The following is a 10864-nucleotide window of genomic DNA, read 5'->3' as shown; positions in this document are numbered from 1 at the left end:
TGATTCTCCCGCACGCAATGTGAATTAGCGTGCGTGCATCTTTATTTATTTTGTGCATTATGGTGCACGTGTGTGTACTTTTGTGGGCATTTGTGGGAGGTTTTGGTACTGTTTTTACTCCATACATAATTTAATCATGAACAGTTATAAACAAAGTAAAACATTAAAGGACAATAATTTAAATGCATTGTAACGATATGGCTTGGCATGTGTAGGCTATTGTAAAACAGAAACATGGTTGTAATAGTGAACAGGATATTTTAGGAGCAGATGTTCCACGACAAGACTGCAAGATCATAATGTCAGGATTTCATCTAGGAGTCTGTAAACATAGCTTGTTTAAATGTTAACATGTTATCAAACTCTAAAATGGGATGCAGTGTTCTTCCCACGATCTGTTTTAATCCAGGGTCAAATCTCTCTGGGATTCAACCACTCAAGAGAAACAGCTATGATAATTACAAACACAACAAATCACTACAATATTAAAATGAACAGATAGACAGACAGACAGACACATAGATAGATAGATAGATAGATAGATAGATAGATAGATAGATAGATAGATAGATAGATAGATAGATAGATAGATAGATAGATAGATAGATAGATAGATAGATAGATGGACAGAGAGACGGACAGAGAGACGGACAGATAATAATTTAGTTCAGTGGAGAACACGTGACGAGCGTCGCGCACACTATCTGTCTTCTAGTAAAGAGTCGCGTGCAGAGGGACACAGTCATGTCTTTCGGACGCGCATCACCTGTAGACTGTTACTGGATATCAGGACATTTGACTCAGTTTGCATCAGGTAACGTTAAAATAAAACCATATTTACACTACAACAAAACTTTCTGTTAACTTCGTTGTTTTTCGTCATATAGTTGTATTTACATCACTGTTTGTATCTTATATTCATTTCTAACAGTTTAATAATGTCTGCGGCATGTTTCCTTTTTCATTTCATTATGTAACTTCTTAATTCATACTTAAAGAATTAACCACTTCATAGAAAATATTATGAAACATATTACACATTTGAATATTCACTGGGTTTGATTTATTGTTAAAGTTTGGTTCCAAAACCAGATAACGTTTTTTACATGTTTTAAAAATCTCGTTTTTTGATTATGGATTCCAGTTAACATCAATCAAACTGCAGTTGGTTTGTTTTGATATAAGCCTGCATAACTAAAAAAATACAGCAAAGTAGCACAATAAAACACAATAAAAACTTGTATAAACATGTTTTGACAAAAAATAAAAACGGAGTTATCTCGTTTTCGGAACCAAACTCCTCATATGTTGTTGTTAATTCAAATGTTTCTTTTTAGACACAGACATTTGTGATGTTTATTATCAATATATCGGGTCGCTGCTTTTCCCGTAAAACCAAAAAGATATAATGTGTTGTAAATTGCAAAATAGCTATCAGTCATTTTAAAGAAATAGCCTACAAAATAGAAATGACTCAAGCAGACAAAACCCACACCGATTCAGAGCACTATTTATGAATGAATAAACTAACATTGTTTCTTATCTCCATATAATATGATGCATAGATGTATATGAAGATCTAGAATTTAGCTTTACTGATAAAAACTACTATTATTTACCCAATAATATTTATTAATTATTTATATATTTATTTATGTTTTATGTACATGATGATTGATTGATTTGATCCAAATCACTGTATAAACTCAAAAGTACTAAATTCCAATAAAGTGAAACTATTAACATAATAATTTAATATTTCATATTTATATTTATATTTATAAGACAAACAGATTTATAGGAATAGTTAAATGCTAACTAAACATTCCATCTGTCCTTTGTTTGCTTGGTCATTATATTAGCATATTGCAGCTTAAAACCATTTCTGTGTTTTGTGTCATTCAAACATTATCCTTTCAGAAGTTTCTGCACTGTAACTTGGATAAAAGTGTTTGCCTGATTCATAATATTTTAAAAGACATGCTAGAAAAACATGCCAGCCTTCTGTTTCATAATATTTTTATATAATTATTATGTCTTTTCCTTTATTATGTCTTATTAAATCTTTTTGATTTGAGATTGTTTTCCAGTAGAATATTTGGCGTCATTCATTTATTCTATCACACTTTATATCAAGCGTCTTCAACTATTATGTAACTTACATACAAATGTATACAATATATTGATTATGTACATAAATACAGGTTGGTACACTGTACTTGCATTCAAAGTTTGTAATTATTGACTCCAACCACAAACCTACCCAGAACATCATGTATGTACACAATAAGTACAATCAAATAAACGCTTTAATATTATTGTAATATTATGTAAGAACACAGCAGTTTTTTAATATAAAGTAGGAGTATTATTAATTTCATTTTAATTTACCATTCATTTTATTTTATAGCGCTTTTGATCTAACGAATTTCCGTGGGATAGTCACAGAATTTTTTGCACATTTTTCCGTGGCATTCTCACGGATTGGTTACTCAACTGTTTTGTCCTATTTTCTTACCATTTCCCTACCCAAACCCAACTCTAACCCCAACACCAGGCGACAATTGTTTAAAGTTTAGAAAATATAGGGGCAGTTTCACAGACAAGGATTAGACTAGTCCTAGACTAAAGTAAATGTAAGAGCTGTTCAAACTGAAAACTACTTGCACTGACATATCTTAAAATACACCAGTGCCCTTTGTTTTGCCTCAAAATGCACACAAGCAGTGTTGGGAATGTTACTTTAAAAAAGTAATTAGTTATAGTTACTAATTACTTCTCACAAATAGTAACTGAGTTAGTAACTCCGTTACATCATTATAAAAGTAACTAATTACCAGGAAAAGTAATTACTGCATTACTTAAAAATATTATAATATTTCAAATAACTTGGATGCCCCTTAAAATTAAATATGTTAAATGAATAAAATGGATACTAAAGAGAAACGTCTCGGGTTACGTATGTAACCCTTGTTCCCTGAGAAGGGAACTCATGCTGCGTCAACATAGTGACGCTTTGGGAACGCCTCCAGGTGTGAGTGCGTCTGAATGTTCAAATTCAACCAATAGTGGGGCGTGACGTCACCGGCGGAGTGACGCAGGAGCCGGAAGGCATAAAAGGCGACGTAAAACACGCCCCCACTATCTGAAATATTGCCGAAGACGGCTTACAGGTACACAGGAAGTATGGCAAAGGAGACGCAGCGTCTTGTTCCCTTCTCAGGGAACAAGGGTTACATACGTAAACCGAGACGTTCCCTTTCGAGGGAACTCGCGCTGCGTCACCATAGAGACGCTTTGGGAACGCTATACCCAATCCGCCAGACTACGAGTGCCTGTCTGTGTGTAAAAAGCACAACTAATACCTAAGCACCAAAGATCCAGGAGTAGGAGTGAGATCCAACTCATAAAACTGTACAAAAGTGAGCGGTGAGGACCAGCCTGCCGCATCACAGACATCCTGGACAGAGGCACCTGCCCACAGGGCTTCAGATGCTGCCATACCTCTAGTTGAATGCACTCTGACGGTTAAAGGAGAGGGCCGTCCAGAGGCTTTATAAGCAAAAGAGATCTATCCATTTACTCAAAGTTTGCTTTGTGGCCGGGAAACCTTTCCGGGCCGACCCAAAGCACAAAAATAACTGCTCTGCTTTCCTGAACTCCGCTGTTAAGCTTCCTTTGGCTCGCGTCCTTAAATGGTGGAGGGCAGAACGCCTGCAAGACTATGGGGCGTGGTATGTTGCTCAAAACTTTTGGAACGTAGCCCGACCTAGGGTATAGAAAAGCCTTAAACATGCCTGGAGCGAACTCGAGACAGGTTGGCGAAACTGAGAGAGCCTCTAAATCTCCTACCCTCTTAAGGGAGGTAATAGCTAGGAGAAATATAGTTTTTAGTGTAAGGAACTTCTCAGACACTGTATCCAATGGCTCAAATGGTGCCCCAGATAAACCCTCCACCAGCACCACGGACAGATCCCATGCAGGGATCCTAGAATGACTCGCCGGACAAGCACATGGTGGCCCCTTAGGGCTGGGAGAAAGTGCTTGAGTGCTCTGAACACCTCCAGTGTGTTTATATGCCATGACTGATGGTGGCTGTTCCACAGGCCCTGGGCTGAACGGCCTTCCATAACTGCCCCCCAGCCTGAGAGAGATGCGTCTGTCGTTAACGTCATGCGGCGACAGACTACACCTAGATTCGGGCCTTGTGACAGAAACCCGACATCTTTCCATATTCGTAGGGCACGTAGACATGAGCGCGTAACCCTGAACATGCGAAAAGGATTGCCCCTTGGGGAAAAACCCTTGCTTTTGAGCCACCACTGCAGGGGTCTCATGTACAAAAGACCGAGCAGAATTATATTGGCTGCGGATGCCATGAGCCCCAGCAGTCTCTGGAAATATTTGCTGGTGTGTAATTGACCTAGCCTCCTTTTGTTCACTTCTGTGAAAATGGAGGTGACACGAGCAGGTGACATCCGTGCCTGCATCGCTGTCGAATTCCATATTATCCCCAAAAATGTAATCACATGTGTTGGGACTAACGTACTCTTCTTGGCATTCAGTCTCAACCCTAGGTGTCTCAGATGTGCAAGCACAACATCTCGATGCTGTGCTGCCATCTGTGCTGACTGTACTAATATTAGCCAATCGTCTATATAATTTAGTATGCGAATGCCCTGGAGGCGCAGTGGCAGCATCTACACATTTTGTAAATGTGCGGGGGGATAGAAATAGGCCAAAAGGAAGGACACGATACTGGTATGCCACCCCCCCAAGGGCAAACCTGAGGTAGTTTCTGTGTGCAGGAAGAATCGAAATGTGAAAATAGGCGTCCTTTAAATCTATTGTCACAAACCAGTCCTCGGACCTGATTTGTGACACAATGTGAGGGACCGTCAGCATTTTGAATTTTAGTTTTCTGATGGCTCTGTTTAGGCGGCGCAGGTCTAAAATTGGACGCAGCCCGCCGTCTTTCTTTGGCACTATGAAGTACCTGCTGTAAAAGCCTGTATCCCTGTGTGCTGGCGTAACTGTCTCTATGACGCCTTTTAGCAGAAGGGATTCCACTTCCTGCTCTAAAATTAGGGACTGTTCTGACCCTATAGTTGTACTCAGCACCCCTTCGAATCTGGGGGGAAACTGTGCTCCTTACTACGAGAGGTGGAGTGTTCACAGTTAACATCAGAGGGCACTGAGGAGTGTGGAAACCCATAAACTGCGGAAAAATCCCGCACTCCCCGGGAGCGCATGCCCCCTTTAACTCGTCTGGTTTCACTGTGCTCCGTACTACAAGAGGCGTACTGTTCACAGTTAACGTCGGAGGGCACTGAGGAGTGTGGAAACCCGTAAACTGCGGAAAAATCCCGCACTCCCCAGGAGGGCATGCCCCCCTTTAACAGCTCTGTAGCCCTCTGGTCAGGGCTGTTTTTTAGAGCTCTTTTTCGCTTGAATTACCATCCTCAGATCGGGTTTCTTTTGGGGTTTTTGAGCACGCCAACCTGACCCCCAGTCTCTACGAGGGGGGGCACGAGTGCTAACGCTCTCTTTCTGCACTTGTCTATGCTGATGGGTTTGCGGGTTCGGCCGTGATGAGGAAGCATAAGCTCTCCGAGGATGAAAGGTTCTAAAGGCTGCCACCTGCCTTCGCGCTTCCTGGTGTCTCTCGACAACGCTATTCACAGCGTCGCCAAACAGCCCAGAGGAAGACAAAGGAGAATCTAATAAAACTGACTTATCCGCAGATTTAATGTCCGTCAGATTAAGCCACAAATGTCTATCAGTTGTCACCATCAGTGGCATAGATCTCCCAATAGCTCTAGCTGTCTCTCTTATAACTCTGAGCGAAATATCTGATGCCCTACGTAACTCATGTAACCCATCAGAATCGCCCGCTGATGTCACGGAAAAATGTGGAGATCCGTGAGAATGCCACGGAAAAATGCGCAAAAAATTCCGTGACTATCCCACGGAACTTTAATTCCCTTCAGATGGGGCGACACTCTAAATACTGTCCAAAACTTCCTGCCCAATATCAACTGGCTGTAAACATGTGTCTATAAACACACAGTGTTGTTAGCGGCTTTATAAAAAACAACTTAGAACAAGTAGAGACATAAAAAACTTTAAAAATAAGAAAAGTAAAAATGTACATTAGCATTAATAGCAGTAAAATAATTCTCTGTTGTACTGTATTCAAACCAATATAATCATGAGACAATTAAAATGTACTATTATCCGATTAATGATTTTACTTTGGTGTATAAGTGTGTATTCGTACATGCTAATTATATGCAAAAAGTACAAATCCCAAACGCAGATTGTAGGCAACAGTTTACTTCCTGGGCCTGTTGACTTGGACGTGGTGGTCATTATTATTATCCCGCCCACTTCTGACTCACAGCCAAAGTAGTCTATCTTTTCATATTTAAAGAATTTACTACTGACTAAACCATGACTCAAACATAAGTTTTGAGCAGTGCAGAGTAGCACTTGTTGTTTGTCGTTTCTACGATCACAAATGCATACATGTTTTAGTATCCTTACCTTACCAATATGTTACATCCTGCTAAGCCACACTGGCAAAGTTGATCAATCTTGGTCATTTGCATTTTCTGGATCAGATTTGGCTCATATTAATAAGGTTGTAAAGATGATATTAACTTCTGTCAGTATTGGGAGCTGATCTTCCAAACATGTCTGCGCAGCCATCTGTTCAGCCTTAGCCCTTACAGCCACTGCTCCAGGATAGACCATTGCTCAAGCCTCCCTGGATTCCTTACTGGAACCTTTTTCATCATCCCTTTAAACTTTAATTCTTAGTGTTCAGTTTCTGTTGATCACATTTGAACTTTGTTTTTCTTGTTTGTTTCGTGAATCTGTTGTGTCATTTGTCATGGTCTGTGTCATACTCTTGTCATGTCCATTGTCTTGTGTACCCCTTGTGGAACGATTGGATTTGTCCCTTTGGGCGGTCTGATCCTGACAGCTATTTAAGGCCCCAGTGTAGTCCTTTGCTGAATCGTTTTGGTTTGTTTGGTATTGTTTGATTGTCAGAGTTGTCATAATCAAGTAAGTCTAGTTTAGTTTAGTCTAGTATAATTTCTAATAGTGGGGCGGTTTCCCGGACCAGGATTAGCTTAATCCAGGACTAAGCCTTAGTTTAATTAGGAAATATAACTAGTTTTAACAAACATGCCTTACTTAAAACATTACCTGTGTGCATTTTGAGGTAAAACAAAAGGTACTGATGTATTTTAAGATATGTCAGTGCAAGTTGTTTTCAGTTTTGAGAGCTCTTAAAAGTGTTTAAGTCTAGGACTAGTCTAATCCCTGTCCGGGAAACCGCCCCAGTGTGTGTCACGTCTTAGTCTTGTAATTGTTATCTGTTCCTGTGATGACATTTCCCCCACATGGACTTTTGTGCTATATGGACTTTTGTAGTCCATATAGCATAAACAGGGAAAACGTCTCAAGTTGCAAATGTAACGAGATGCTCTGCGTGATTGCGTATGAAGCAGGTATGTCAAATCAATCCAATGGTCAAGTGACATGTCATGGGCAGGTGACATGGGAACCAGGATGTTATAAATAATGAAAAGGCTTTAGCTAAATTGTGCTGAAGCAATGCATGACAGCATGGTCCCAGGCTGTGACCCTGGGACGGACCACAGGCCTCCGAGTGCCACGAAGTAAGCAAACTACCAGTGGGTCTCTCCCGAGTGACTGCCCACCCAAAGGGACATGGTAGGCTGATATGGCCGCCACATACACCAGTGAACATACACCAGTGAACTGTTAACAGGGTCATACAGGTGTTTGCTGCACCATGAAGTGAACACTCTCCACTAAAGGGCATAAAGCTTCCTCGTGGAGGGAGCTCTGGAGTGAAGAATGGTCTCCACAGTCTCAGCTATGAGTCTGGTCCCCTCAAAGGCCAGACTCACAGTTTCCATAGCTCTGAAACTATGAAATGTAAACCCCTGACTCCATGTTGTGAGGAGGAACATATTCTATGGCTTCCTTGCAAAAGAGAGTTTCTACTTCTCGTTCCCTGGGGGCTGCCCTTGAGAACACAAGGACTTATTTTTCCCTGAAGCCTTCCTAGCCATAATAACTGCCCTGAGGTCTGTTTTCTGTTTGGGGGTTTTCTGAATGTGGCTGTCCGAGCCCCAGTTTCTCTGATAGGGAGCACAGGAGGCAACACTCTGCTTTGAGATGCTCTATATGATGTAGAGGGCTGCTCCTGCCCAGGCGGCCTCCTTGAATCTGTGGCTGCGCTGTCTGTGTCTGTTGCAATGCAAAGACGAGAGGAGCTACAGTAGGCGGCAGTGCAGAGACAGGGAGTTCTGCAGCAGGCTGTGGAACTGATGCCTCCTTCTTCCTCTTCTTTTATCAAGGCTGTGGCACAGAAGCTGTGCCAGGTGAGGTGGGCACTGCGGTGGGGGTGACAGGCTCTGTGGAGAACTCCACGGAGGCCGACTCCCATGACATCCTCTGTTCTGGAATGATGAATTTTATGTCCTCCTGCGTTGCAACTCCCACAACGCGACCCTCTGGGATAGAATGCAATGTAGCTGGGGTGCAACCTTGGCTGAGACCATGGGTTCAGTCTGGTTCATCTTATACCGGACCATGTCTATGAAGCCCAAGGGCTTTAGCATCTCCACCTCTCTGGAGCTGAGAGGTTCATCGAGGCAGCTATTCAAAATTACCTTTAATTCATTGAACCTTGCTTGGTATGCCTTCCTCAAGAAATTCCGGGTGAGGGACCAAACATCCGCGCCCTTCTGCCGCATGCCAAATAGTAAGGGGCATGGCAGCTGCGGTGGGCAATCCAGGAAGAGTCCATTGTCTGCTGGGTTCTATATTGGCTTGTTCGTTCTGCCAGGGATGTGGCGGATTAACCCAAGCGCAGACACGATTAGAAAAATACTGCTATTTATTAAACAAACAAAAAACCCATGGGGGCAAACAACAACAACAAGAAAGCTAAACACTAATAGGGCTAGACTGGACCATATAACACTTAACAATAAACAGGACTAAACTAGACTTACCTTAGACAGGATATTCGCAGGGAAAAAACAAGAACTCTACAATGCAGGAACAAAGTAAAACGAACAAGCACAGAACAACAAACACGGACTTTAAATAGGGAAAAACTAGTAGTAAAAGGATCTACCACCTTTAGACATTTAATTAAGTGACCATAATTTTGCACCCGCAGTTTACGCAATGGATTGTACTCTGATAGTAATTCTTGAAGATACGAGGTGCAGTGCCATTTAAGGCTTAATAGGTAATAAGCAATATTTTTAAAAGTTTGTGATATTTTACCGGTAGCCAGTGTAAAGATGACAAAATTGGGCTTATGTGATCAAATTTCTTTGAGTAAGCACTCTTGCAGCAGCGTTTTAAACCAACTGAGGCTTGTTTACTTGATTTGCATGACACACCCCCAAGTAAAGATTTACAATAGTCAATTCTTGAGGTAATATAAGCGTACATAAGCTTCTCTGCATCTGATGCAGACAACATATGCCGTATTTTTAGATATTTTAAGATAGAATAATGATGTGTGGCAGACTATCAAATGATAGATTGCTGTCGAACATCACGCGTAGGTTCTTGACTGTGGAAGGTGGCACAACAGTGCAACTGTCAAGATGCTGCCAAAAGTTTTGTTTAATATTCATGTCTTGTCATGATGGCAGGGTTCTGGCAGTACCATGTTCTATGTGGAGGCTCATGTCCTTGTGTATCAGGTCACGTGCCTTCAGTGACTTGTTTCTTGTCCCCGCCCCCTCGTTCTCCTGCTTATTGTTAATCATTAGTTCATTCCCATCACCTGTTTCCTTTTGTTACCTTGTTTAGTTTTTCTTATTTATTGTCATTGTTTCCTTAGCCCTGTGCAGGATCATTTTGTGCTGTCTGTGTGTCTTAGTGTGAATTTTTCAAAGTCAAAGTATCCAGTCTAGTCTAGTCCAGTCCAGTCTTTATTGTCACTTGTGTTGTTTAATGTTGTTGCCCCCACGTGGGCTTTTGTTTTTTATTGTCGTAAATAAAGTGTTTTCTGTTGTTCACTGACATCGTCTACGCATGAGTTCTTCTGCGATTCCTGACAGCAACCATCTATAGACAACTTGTAATCTGACATATTTTGTTTGAGCTATTCATCTCTGTCTTGTTGGAGTAATAAGCATAAGGAAATTATTTGCCATCCAGTTACTAATGTTGCTAATACAGCCTAGAAAACTGGTGAGTTTCGCTAGGATACGAGGAGATGTAATGCTCATAACAACAAAAACTGATGTAATGTAATGTTGTGTGATCTTTTGTGTCAAAGGCTACACTAAAGTCTAGTAATATAAGAATTGAGATTGCACCATGATCGGATGTTAAAAGGAGGTCATTTGTAAGGTTGTAACAGCCTGAATCCTGATGGGAACTTTTTTATAAGTACTACTTTTCACTAAGAATGTGCATAGTTGGCTAGTGACAAATATTTTCAAAAGAAAATGGAGATTGTTAAAGGCTCTCTAAGCGAATTCACGCGTTTTAGACCATAAAACATTTTTTGTTACATACAGCAAACATCTCCTCACTATCTGCTTGCTGCCTGTCCGCTGATCAAGCTGTAATTGTGTTGATTTAAAGATATATTAAAATTGTAATAACTGTAGTAAATATGTACTTACAGAAATCATAAATATTCAGGATTTACTTATTGTGAAGTAATATTTCTGTAATTACACCAGCCTGATGATGTTATGAAGCAGTTAAAATTTAGTAAATACAAGATTGCATGGTGTGGGTCGAGTGATCCTACCTAGAAGTACCATGTATGAGACAAGGGAATGAT

The 10864-nt window shown here is 40.8% G+C and overlaps 1 protein-coding gene across 2 annotated transcripts in view; it reads left to right on the top strand.

Annotated features, from left to right (window-relative positions):
- Positions 1-592: 592 nt before the first annotated feature.
- ano1b (anoctamin 1, calcium activated chloride channel b) overlaps positions 593-10864 on the top strand; it is a 49428-nt gene continuing 39156 nt past the window's right edge. The window contains exon 1 of one of the 2 annotated variants that reach the window (XM_055191776.2): positions 593-814. The gene's annotated coding sequence lies outside the window, so the exon portion shown is untranslated. The remainder of the gene's footprint in view (positions 815-10864) is intronic. The other variant, XM_055191778.2, reaches the window with a different exon arrangement.

Source organism: Misgurnus anguillicaudatus, chromosome 6 (genome assembly GCF_027580225.2).
Source record: "Misgurnus anguillicaudatus chromosome 6, ASM2758022v2, whole genome shotgun sequence".
Taxonomy (NCBI): Eukaryota; Metazoa; Chordata; class Actinopteri; order Cypriniformes; family Cobitidae; genus Misgurnus; species Misgurnus anguillicaudatus.
The sequence above is the reverse complement of the archived record's forward strand: the minus strand, read 5'-3'. Positions and strand labels throughout refer to the sequence as shown.